Source organism: Bos taurus, chromosome 7 (genome assembly GCF_002263795.3).
Source record: "Bos taurus isolate L1 Dominette 01449 registration number 42190680 breed Hereford chromosome 7, ARS-UCD2.0, whole genome shotgun sequence".
In the NCBI taxonomy this organism is placed as follows: Eukaryota; Metazoa; Chordata; class Mammalia; order Artiodactyla; family Bovidae; genus Bos; species Bos taurus.
In genome coordinates, this window is record NC_037334.1 from 7,969,299 (window position 1) to 7,981,784 (window position 12,486).

The window sequence follows — 12,486 nt, forward strand, 5'->3', positions numbered from 1 at the left end:
TGTCTGATTCCAGAGCTCAATCTTGTTGTCTCAGCACATCACTGTCTTGAACACAAGATTTCTGCTTTATGTAATGGGACTTTTGGTCAGGTAGTGACCTCTCCATTACTGGAGGCATGCAAGTATAAGCTGGCTAATTTAGCTAGAGGAGACTTCTACACTGAGTGCGTATTGAGGGATGTTTCCTTCCCAATTGCCCTCTTTATGAGGCCCAAGAAAAGCTGACATTCCTGGAGAAAGCTTGTGTTAATACCATGAAGGACCCCTTCCTATAGGACAATTACAGCTGGGAGTCCATCAACCTGGTCTTAACTCCTCTCTCTAAAAAGCATCACCTCACTCTGGAACATTTCTCTAATGCGCTTAGATGCCCACACATACTTCCTGTGATATTCCATAAAGGTCCGCCTCATGGCTTGTCCAGGATAAAGAATCCGCCTGCCAATGCAGGAGACACGAGACACAGGTTTGATGCAACAGACAAGGGTTTGATCCCTGGGTCAGGAAGATCCCCTGGAGGAAGAAATGGTAACCCACTCCAGCCTGGAACATTCCACGGACAGAGGAGCCTGGTGGGCTACAGTCCACAGGGTCACAAAAAGTAGGACATGACTGAGGGACTGAGTATATAGGGTTTGCTAGGGAGCCAAGTCACCTACTTATTTGCAGTTTTTACTAGACGTTTTCTCCTCAGATCGTATATTGAAAATATTCATCACAAATGGTGTTAGCATATTTTGCATTCCAAAGGGAACCTCGTTATCTCTACCCTTGTGTGTTAGTTGCTTAATCGTGTCCAACTCTTTGTGACCCCATAGATTGTATCTCGCCAGGCTCCTCTGTCCATGGAATTCTTCAGGCAAGAGTACTGGAGTGGGTTGCCATTCCCTTCTCCAGGGGATCTTCCCAACCTAGGGATAGAATTCCTGCATTGCAGGCAGATTCCTTACCATCTGAGCTTTGTGTTTCAAAGGGAACCTCTTTATCTCTACCCTTAGCTCCTTTTTTTCTGAACCAGATTGATTAAACTTCTTTAAGAACAATAAAAATACTTACCCAGAGGAAAAAGAATCCCTCCAAAAATTTTTATTTCTTCTATTTACAAAAATCCCCACTTGATGCAGAAAAATTGGGACATACAAAAAAGAATGGAAAACACATGCATTTGTAGTAAGTCAATTGGGATCCAAATGTTTTGTTTTCCATTTCTCAGCAAACACATATATGAAAATTCTTCTCTTGTCATCAATTATTCTCAAATACGTGACTTTAATGATAGTCCATCTTCTCGTCTATTAAAGTTTTAGCTTTCCCCCCCTCCCCTTAATGATTTGTAAGGGCATTTTATTGAACACTTAGGTTGTTCTTTCTCTTTTTTTTTTTAAACTTTAAATAATGCTACTATGTGGAGAAGCCAATGGCACCCCACTCTACTACTCTTGCCTGGAAAATCCCATGGACGGAGGAGCCTGGTAGGCTGAAGTCCATGGGGTCGTTAAGAGTCGGACACGACTGAGCGACTTCACTTTCCCTTTTCACTTTCATGCATTGGAGAAGGAAACGGCAACCCACTCCAGTATTCTTGCCTGGAGAATCCAGGGACGGGGGAGCCTGGTGGGCTGCCGTCTATGGGGTCGCACAGAGTCGGACACGACTGAAGCGACTTAGCAGTAGCAGCAATGCTACTATGAACATTCTTGTACCTGGAAGTCAAAGAATTTCTTTTTTAAAAAAAATATTCATTTGTTTGGCTGTGCTGGGTCTTAGTTACAGGACACAGGATCTGTGATCTCTGTTGTGGAATGTGGAATCCTTAGTTGAGGCACGTGGGATCTAGTTGTCTGACCAAGAATAGAACCTGGGCCCCCTGCATTGGAAGCGAGGAGTTTTACCCACTGGACCACCAGGGAAGTCCCAGGTAATTTTTTCTTTTATTTAAATTATATGTTTGTTTATTTATTTTTGGGCTCTGCTGGGTCTTCATTGCTGTGCACAGGCTTTTCTCTAGTGTGGCAAGTGGGGGCTACTCTCTAGGTGCAGGGTGGAGCCTCTAGGACGCCTGGGCTTCAATAATTGTGGTAAGTGGGCTTAGTTACTCTGTGACATGTGGGATCTCCCCAGACCAGGGATGGAACCCAAGTGCACTGTACTGACAGGCAATTCTTAACCACTGGACCACCAGGGAAATTCCCCAGATAATTTGTTTTTGAGAAAATATTTAGAAGGAGAATTATAGAACCGAAATAAGATGTCAGATATATAAACAAATTGTATTCTCCTGCAACCAACAACGCAAAGAGGTAGAGGGCCTAGTTTTACTCACACTCATTAGCACCTGCCTCTCATTTTCTTCTTCAGTCTTTGCCAATTTGATAATTTTAAAAAAATGCTATTTAGGTCTTCTGCCCATTTTTTGAGTGGATTGTTTGTTTTTCCTGATATTGAGCTGTATGAGCTGTTTGTATATTTTGGAAATAAAGCTCTTGTCAGTTTCATCGTTTGCAAATATTTTCTCCCATTCTATAGGTTGTCTTTTTGTTTATGATTTCTTTTGCTGTGCAAAAGAGGAACTGAAGAGTTTCTAGAGTCACAGCCTTTTCTAGTTTGTTATTTGCCTATATATTTGTTTCAATTTAACAATGTTTTGTGATATTCAGAAATTACACTTTTTTAGTGGTCATAATCCAATTACTTTTTTCCTCTGTGAAGTCTTCCAGGTAATTGAATTTCTACAAGTCTCACTATATAAGGGCCCTGATGTTCTTTCTGATTTAGTTTAATTTGCAATAAAGGAGCCTTTTTCAGACGTATGCTCTGGGTATCTCTTCCAGTGTACCTTTTCTTAGATTTAGATTTCCCCTGATTCCCCATCCCTGCACAGCACAGCATGTGGGATCTTATTCCACAGATCAAGGGATTGAACTGGAGTCCCTGAATTGGCGGAGGCTAGACTGCCAGGGAAGTCCCCCTAGATCTAGATTTCTTAAGTGGAGTCTGAGATTCTTAAGTTGGAATTTCATTTTGCTTTAGTTTTTGAAGATTTCAAGTCAGGCTTTGCTTTTTTTTTTTTTTTTTTTTAATAGTGTGAATTCCTCAGAGGACCTCATTGGAATTTTCCTAAGTTGAATATTCTTTTAGTTTTATTTATGCTGGATCAGGAGTTGGCAAACTATAGCGTGCATGTGTCCTTGAGTGCTCAGTTATGTCTGACTTTGCAACCCTGTGGACTGTAGCCCACCAGGCTCCTCTGTCCAAGGAATTTTCCAGGGAAGAATACTGGAGGGGGTTGCCATTTCTACTCCAGGGGATCTTCCTGACCCAGTGATCGAACTCCTATCTGCTGTGTCTCCTGCAGGTGGATTCTTTACCACTGAGCCACCTGGGACACCCAGCAAACTATAGTCAGAGGGCCAAATCTGGCCCCCTGTCTGTTTTTGTAAATAAAGTTTTACTTAAACATTCAGGGACACTCGTGTATACATTGTCCATGGCTGCTTTTATACTAGATGGGCAGAGTTGAGCAGTCATGACAGAGATTGTACAACCCAAATGGCCTAAAATATTCACTCTCTGGTCCTTTACAGAAAACGTTTGCATCCCTGTGCTTGATCAATATGACTGCCTGGTTCCTGGTTTTCCTTTCTTCATGAAAAATGGGCAACCATTTCTTACTGTCTTTTGCACCTATTAAGTTCTTCGATGGTCCTGACTAGTCTTTTCTTTATGAACAGAATGTCTTTGGACGCGATCAAGCACATTTTTGTTGCTTTTCTCTACTTATATATCTTTAGAACTAGAATTTAAAATGCATTTTTCACAAATTAAAATTTCAACAAACTTCTAAAACCTTTAAAGAATCATTCTCAATTTCTCTTGACCAATTGCTGCAGATGAGTAATTTCGGTGGCGCAGCTATTTCTTCTCTTCTAAGAGTCACTGAAATGGCAACCCACTCCAGTATTCTTGCCTGGAGAATTCCATGGACAGAGGAGCCTGGCAGGTGAAAGTCCGTGTGGCAGAGTAGGACACGACTGAGCAACTTTCACTTCACTTCACTTCGAGGGTCACTGGCTTGTAGGTTACCCCAAGTGCCACTAGATGGCGAATAAATCAGCCCTCATCTCTCCAGGACTCCCAGTCATGGGAGTCTCTTGAGTTGGTGTTTTGAAATGTGCTTCCCTCCAAACGAATTAACTCTTGATAAGTAGGGAAGGATTACATTAGGACCATTTTCCAAACGAGTGCAAAATACTCAGAAACATTCCAATATAGATTATATGCATTTTCTGGGCTTGCAAGTTAATTGATTATAAAATAATAAAACTATCACCAATCCAGTATTTAAATTTTTTTCTATTTATTTATGGCAGTGTTGAGTTTTCATTGCTACACTTGGGCTTTCCCTAGTTGCCGCGAGCAGGGGCTACTCTCCAGCTGCAGTGCGTGGGCTTCCCTTGGCGGTGGCTTCTCTTGTTTCAGAGCACAGGCTTTAGGGCATGCAGGCTTCAGTAGTTGTAGTACACAGGCTTAGTTGCCTCATGGCATGTGGAATCCTTTCAGACTAGGGAGAAGGAAATGGCACCCCACTCCAGTACTCTTGCCTGGAAAATCCCATGGACAGAGGAGCCTGGTAGGCTGCAGTCCCTGGGGTCGTGAAGAGTTGAACACGACTGGGTGACTTGACTTTCACTTTTCACTTTCATGCATTGGAGAAGGAAATGGCAACCCACTCCAGTGTTCTTGCCTGGAGAATCCCAGGGACAGAGGAGCCTGGTGGGCTGCCGTCTATGGGGTCACACAGAGTCGGACACGACTGAAGCGACTTAGCAGCAGCAGCAGCAGCAGTGCACAGGCTTAGTTGCCTCATGGCATGTGGAATCCTTCCAGACTAGGGATCGAGCCTGTGTTCCCTGCATTGGCAGGCAAATTCTTAACCACTGGACCACTAGGGAAATCCCAGGAGTTTTACTAATGCTTCATTATTTGAATTAAAATGGTTAAAAATTTTACAGGAATTCCCTGGCTATTTAGTGGTTAGGACTCTGTACTTCCATTACAGGGGACATGGGTTTGATTCCTGGTCCAGGAACTAAGATCCTGAATGCTGTGAAGCACGGCAAAAGAAAAGAAAAAAGTCAATAATTTCAGAATTATTTTCCATTTAATTAACACAGAAGTATTTATTAGCACAAGGCCTGGATCCAAAATACTGTTAGGTGGCCCATGAAATTATGTAAATTTCTAAGATCAGAAGAAATAAATAAGCTCTTAGGGTGAGAATTATATTTATCTTTATATCAATACAGTCCTAAAAATGTAAAAATTTTGAGTTTTTATAAAATTTAAATAAATTAAAAGGTTGGTTTTATTTCATTTGATAAATGAAATTTTATTTAAATAAAAATTAGAAATAAAATTTACTTAAAAATAAAAAACAATTTTTTTTCTTTGGCTATTTCTCATGGCTTGCAGAATCTTAGTTCTTCAACTAGGGATCGAACCTGGGTCTCTTGCAATGGGATCAAGGACTCCTAACCATTGGGCAGCCAGGGAATTCCTCCCCTATTTTAAAAAATAATTTTCAGGAATTCCCTAGTAGTCCAGTGGTTAGAACTTGATGCTTTTACTGCTGAAGGCCCCGGATTCAATCCCTGGTTGAGGAACTAGGATCCCACAAGCCTCGAGGCTTGGCCAACCCCACCCCCCCAAACAAACAAAACCCCCAAAGAGCAATTTTTATGGAGGAAGGCAAAAATGCCTAGGGACCGTGGAAGACTTTATATAGCCTTGGGTATCAAATTTTCTAAAAGTATTACTTTGTTCATTTCAGATATCAATGTTACAGGCTTTGCCTTTCTTGGGTATCCTTTTCACACGGATAGTAGAGGATTCTGTAAATTCCTAGCCCACATCCCCTTGGCCACAATTTCCTGTCTTACCTGTCAGACTGAATTCCCTGTACATGTGGCAGGTGTGGAAGTTCTGGGAGATTAATGCCTCCTGGTAGAAATTCTTGAGCAAGATGATTGGGGATTGGTGGATAAACAGCCCAGTTCCCTCACTACCCCTCAAGGACCTCCAGGTAGGATTGAATTGTAGTAATGCTCCTGAAGAAAGTCACTGGCCTCCTGGCTCTACAAGGATTGAGGCACAGACCACTGCAATCACTGACCTTCAACACATCCTGAAAGGAGTTCAGGGTAGGGATCAAGAATGAAAGTCTTCGTGTTCTGGGAAAACAGGCAGAACAGCTCTTCAGATAATTAGATTTTCAGGAGAGATTTTTGTGAGCCCAATTTATTGCATCACTGACTCAATGGACATGAATTTGAACAAACTCTGGGAGATAGTGAAGGACAGGGGAGCTTGGTTTGCTGCAGTCCATGGGGTCACAGAGTCATATACGACTTAGTGACTGAACAACAACAGAGTTTCCTGTATCTTCCCAAAGTTAGAAAAGCACTAAAATCAATAAGATATCTGCTCCTTGTGACTAGCAGCAACCTTCTACTGAGGTGCATGCTTGATTGCACTTCCCCCTTCTCCAAAATTGGACTCCCCTGCACTCCACTGCACCTCCCACCCCCACCCCCACTTCCAAGCAGTTGCTCAGAGCTCTCTGAGAGGCTGTCTCCTAAGCTTTGAAGTGTTAGTCACTCAGTCATGTCTGACTCTTTGAAACTCCATGGACTATAGCCTGCCAGGCTCTTCTGTTCATGGAACTCTCCAGGCAAGAATACTGGAGTGAGTAGCCATTCCCTTTTGCAGGGGATCTTACCCACTCAGGGATCGAACCTGGGTCTCCCGCATTGCAGGCGGATTCTTTACTGTCTGAGCCACCAGGGCAGCTTTCTCTCAAGCTTTAGTGCTCAGTAAGTCCCCAACTTAACTGAAACTAACAGCTCTCATGTTGTGTGTTTTCATTTCAGTCAACATCTTGATAATGCACCTTTTATGGTCTGTCTCCCTTCACCATTCCACCACCCAAGTCTTTGGAGATAAATTACTTGCTTTTGAATCCTTGCCTCAGATAAATTACTTGCTTTTGAATCCTTGCCTCAGGATCTGTTTCTAGGGGAATTCAGACTAACACCCTGAAGTTCTTACCCCCTCTCCCTGCCCCAGATATTGTAATTTACTCCTTATAAGGTTCTTGTGATTTTCTTTTTTAAATTTTTTTGATCAAGAACTTTTTTTATTTTATTAAAAAAAATTCCCCCCCCCCCCCCTAGTTTTTGGCCATGTGTGGCATTCGGGATCTAATTGTTTGATAAGGGATCAAATCCATGCTTCAGTGGAAGCATGATGTTTTCATCACTGGACAGACAGGGATGTCCCTCTTTTCTTTTCTTTTTTTAATTGAAATATATTTGACTGTGTAATTTTAAGGTGTATCCTATATTGATATATTGTAAATATAATTACCATTGTAGCCAGGCTTCCTAGGTGGCCCTAGTGGTAAAGAACCTGCCTGCCAATGCAGGACATGTAAGAGATGTGGGTTCGACCTTGAGGTTGGGAAGATCCCTTGGAGAAGGAAATGGTAAACCTCTCCAGTATTCTTGCCTGAGGAATCCCATGGACTGAGCAACCTGCAGGGCTGCAGTCCACAGGGTTGCAAAGGGCTGGACATTACTGAAGCGACTTGGCATAGATGCACCATTGTAGCCATTAGCAGCATCTCTTATCATGTCACATAATTATCATTGCTTTTTTATGGTGGGAATAATTAAGATCTAAGCTTCCCTGCCAATGCAGGAGACCTGGGTTCAATCCCTGGGTTGGGAAGTTTCCCTGGAGAAGGAAGTGACAACCCACTGCAGTATTCTTGCCTGGGAAATCCCATGGACAGAGGAACCTGGAGGGCTACACTCCAAAGAGTCACAAAAGAGTCAGACACGACTTCGCAACTGAACAACAATTAAGATCTAGTCTCTTAGCAACTTCGATGTTTATAATATAAACTGGTCTATATTCACTATGCCATGCATTAGATCTCTAGGACTTATTTCCTGATAGTTGCAAGTTTGTATACTTAAACATCATCTCTCCAATTCCCCACCCACCTCCCAGCCCCTGGTAATGACCATTTTACTATTTATCCCTAACTCCCACCTATATATATATGTATTTTTTTTTAAAGTTTGACTTTTATGTTCTACAAATAAGTGAGGTCATACAGTGTTTTTCTTTCTCTATCTGATATCACACTTAGCATTATGTCCTCAAAGTCCATTCATATTGTCAAATGGCAACATTTCCTTCTTTCTCATCTCTGAATCATATTCCGATGTGTATATATACCAGTCTTCCTTTTTCATTCCTCTGTTAATGGGCACCCAAGTTATTTCCACACCTATGATTTTCTTGTCTATTGTAGAGCTGCTAGATGTGTGATATTAGGAAAACCATGACCTCGTTTCTTGTTTATTTATTTTTACTATTTATTTATTTGACTGCATTGGATCTTAGTTGCAGCATGTGGGATCTTCGTTGCTGTGTGGGGGCTCTGTAGTTGCTGTCTGCCGGCTCTGTAGTTGTGTCGCTGGGACTCCAGAGTTCTGGGGCTCAGAAGTTGCCTTGCACCACTTATGGGCTTAGCTGCTGCCCAGCATATGGGATCTTATTTTCCCAACCAGTGATGACAACTGTGTCCCCTACATTGCAAGGCAGATTCTTAACTACTGGACTACCAGGGTGGTCCCACAATGGCCTCATTTCTGTCCCTATTCCCTTTTTTTTTTTTTTGTAAAACAGGGATGATTATCCTTTCTCACTGGCACATGATGTTTAGTGGAGCCTTACTGTATTGTCCTATTCCATTTCCTCTGCTTTCTCCTCCCAGGTTCCTGAGAAGCAGCAGGAAAATGCCACCTGGCTGGTGACAGAGTTTTTGCTGGTGGGTTTCTCCAACCTCCCAGACCTGAGGACCACCCTCTTTGCACTGTTCTTCCTCACATACCTGGTTACCCTCAGCGGCAACGTCACCATCATCACCGTCATCCATGCGGACCGGACCCTGCACACGCCCATGTACCGCTTCCTGGCGGCGCTGTCCCTCTCCGAGACCTGCTACACGCTGGTCACCATCCCCAACATGCTGGCTCGTCTGTGGATGGAGAACCAGGCCATCTCCATCTCTGGCTGTCGGGCTCAGATGTTCTTCTTCCTGGGCCTGGGATGCAGTCACTGCTTCCTCCTCACTCTGATGGGTTACGACCGCTACGTGGCCATCTGCCACCCTCTGCGCTACTCGGTGATCATGAGACCCACAGTTTGCCTCTGTCTGGGAGCCCTGGTTTTCTGCTCCGGCTTCTCGGTGGCCTCCATTGAGACGAGCCTCATCTTCTCCTCGCGCTTCTGCCGCAGCAACCGGGTGGAGCACTTCTTCTGCGACATCGCCCCCGTCCTGAAGCTCAGTTGCGCGGAAAGTGCCAGCAAAGCGCTGGCCATCTTCTTCCTGAGTATCCTCGTGGTACTAATCTCCTTCCTCCTTATCCTTCTCTCCTACGCCTTCATCGTGGCCGCCCTCCTGAGGATCCCCTCGGCCGCTGGCCGGAGCAAAGCCTTCTCCACCTGCGCTGCCCACCTCACCGTGGTCATCGTGCATTTTGGCTGCGCCTCCATCATCTACCTGAGGCCCGAGTCCGGAGGGAACCCAGACCAGGACCGCCTGGTGGCTGTGTTCTACACGGTGGTGACGCCGCTGCTGAACCCGGTGGTGTACACTTTGCGCAATAAGGAGGTGAGGTTGGCTCTGAGGAGGATCCTGGCCCGAAGCCACGTAATTTTAAAATAAACACTCCCTGGGACTTTCTGGTGATCCAGTGGCTAAGCCGCAGCACTCCCAATTCAGAGGCCCCGGGTTCCATCCCTGGTCAGCGAGCTAGATCCCACATGTCAGCAACTAAGAATTCATTTTGAGCTGTGGTGCGGGAGAAGACTCTTAAGAGTCCCTTGGACAGGAAGAAGATCAAACCAGTCAATCCTAAAGGAAATCAACCCTGAATATTCCATTGGAAGGACTGATACTGAAGCTTCAGCTTGAGTACTTTGACCACTTGATGCAAATAGATGACTCACTGGAAAACCTGATACTAGGAAAGATTGAAGGCAGGAGGAGAAGGGGACAACAGAGGGTGAGATGGTTGGATGGCATCACCAACTCAAGGGACATGAGTTTCAGCAAGCTCCAGGAGATGGTGGAGGACAGGGAAGCTTGCTGTGCTGCAGTCCATGGCATCACTGAGAGTGACTGAACAACAGCAACAACAATAAGCAAAAAAAAAAAAAAAAAAAATACTGCATGCTGCAACTAAAGACCTGGTACCACCAAAAAAATTAAAAAAAAAGAAAACAAACAAACAAACAAACCCCCCCCACAAAACACTCTCTCTACGTTTCCCCTTTAGCTTTTTCATGAACACGTGCCCCGCCAGATACTCAGTTTCTCTGCCACTCAACTCCCCAAACCGGAAAACAGGTTACTCCCATAACCTTAAATGAAATAGTCTAGGTGAGGCAATTCACAAACAGTGCCTGGGACCCAGCAGAAACTCCATAAAAGCTGCCTTTTCCCTTCATCTTCAATTACAATTTAAAAAGTTGTGATATGAGAGGCAGGCAGTATTAGCAAGAGGAGGGTTTCTTTGTCTTGTAAAAATGTTGGTGCTGAAAGATCTGAAGGCACTTTTGTAGCCAGGCAGAACCGGAAGGACTAGTGCCACTCTACTCCGTGTCAGACAACAAGCACACCCTCCTTCTCAGATGCAGAGCATCCCCTCTGAGGTCATAGCTTAATGAGTCATCTGTTCACAGCATCCTGTCCGAACTGTCCTTTGAACTCCAGACTGGTTTCTTGTGGCTGGTGACTCAGACTTGAAAAAAAAAGACAAAAATTTCCAATCTACATGCAAAATAAATGTTAAAGTCACAGTGAACCCAAAACCTCAGTGGAAACACACAGAAGTCACTGAATTTAGCAATTCAAATGTTTAGTTAAGCAGGACTTGTGAAGACTCCTACATTGCTATGAGTAAGGTCTTTGTCCCTGGCCCTTGGCTCTGTTCTCTGGGAGGCTCCTTGCAGCCCTCTGTTCCCCATCGCTACTTCTGAAGCTTTCTCATTCCATTTCCTACTGGGATGGTTTTAAGGGCCTCATGGCATAACCCTGGGGCATTGTTTTCTTTTTTTGACCTCACCTTGAGTCTTGCAGGCTCTTAGTTTCTGGGGCCCACAGTGAAAACCACAAGTCCTAGGACTGCCAGGAAACTCCCCAGGGAGTGTACCAGAGAGTCATGATCCTTTGAAGGCCAAGTTCATAATTTCTCTCAAAAATGTAGTAGGTGTCTGGTCTTTTTATCTTCAGGCAGCTCCACGTGCAAGTAATGACAAAGATTTCCCCTGATACAGCTCTTTTGTTTTTCCTTTTCATTTTTTAGACTGTGGCAAAAATACTTACAACATAAAACTGACTATCTTAACTACCCTTATTTATTTATTTAAAAATTGTTTATTTACTTGCCTGCATTAGGTCTTAGTCCTGGCATGTGAGATTTTTTTTTTTTTAATATTTATTTATTTGACTGTGCCAGGTCTTAGTCATAGTATATGGGATCTAGTTTCCTGACCAGGGATTGAACCCGGGCCCCTCCGAATTGGGAGCTCAGAGTCTTATCCATTGGCCCACCAGGGAAGTCCCTGCATGTGAGATCTTTAGTTGCAGCATGCACGATCTTTTTAAACTGCAGCAGGTGGGAACTTCCCAGGTGGTGTAGCTGGTAAAGAATCTACCTGCCAATGCAGGAGACACTAGTTTGATCTCTGGGTAGGGAAGATCCCCTGGAGTAGGAAATGGCAACCTACTCTTGTATTCCAGCCTGAAAAATTCCATGGACAGAGGAGACTGGCAGGCTACAATCCATGGGGTCCGAAAGAGTTGAACACAACTGAGCATGCCTGCACACACATATGCGGGATCTAGTTCCCTGACCAGGGATTGAACCTGGGCCCTCTCTGCATTGGGAGTGCAGAGTCTTAGCCACTGGACCACTAGGGAAGTCCCCATCTTAACTAATTTTATTTTATTTTATTTTTTTTAACTAATTTTAAATGTATGGTATGTGCTAAGTCGCTTCAGTTGTGTTCAACTCTTTGCAACCTTATGGACTGTAGTCTGCCAGGCTTCTCTGTCCAAAGGATTCTCCAGGCAAAAATACTGGAGTGGGTTGCCATACGCTCCTTCGGAGGATCTTCCCAGTCCAGGGATTAAACCTATATTTCTTACATCTCCTGCATTGGCAGGTGGGTTCTTTACCACTAGTGCCACCTGGGTAGCTCAGTGGTATTAAATCCTTTTAGAATGTTTTGCCACCATCCCCACCATCCATCTCCAGAGATCCTCATGTCATAAAACTGAAATTCTGTCTCCATGAAACACTAACACCTCATTCCTCCTTGGCCCCCTGCCCCAGCTCTTGGCAACCA

General features: G+C 44.0%; 1 non-coding gene and 1 pseudogene across 1 annotated transcript; one reads left to right on the forward strand and one right to left on the reverse strand.

Moving 5' to 3' along the window:
* OR10B1P (olfactory receptor family 10 subfamily B member 1, pseudogene) lies at positions 8,858 to 9,799 on the forward strand (annotated as a pseudogene).
* On the reverse strand, positions 11,984 to 12,058 carry TRNAG-CCC (transfer RNA glycine (anticodon CCC)). Its single transcript has one exon. It is a non-coding gene; the product is annotated as a tRNA-Gly (tRNA).
* Between the last annotated feature and the right edge of the window lie 428 nt (positions 12,059 to 12,486).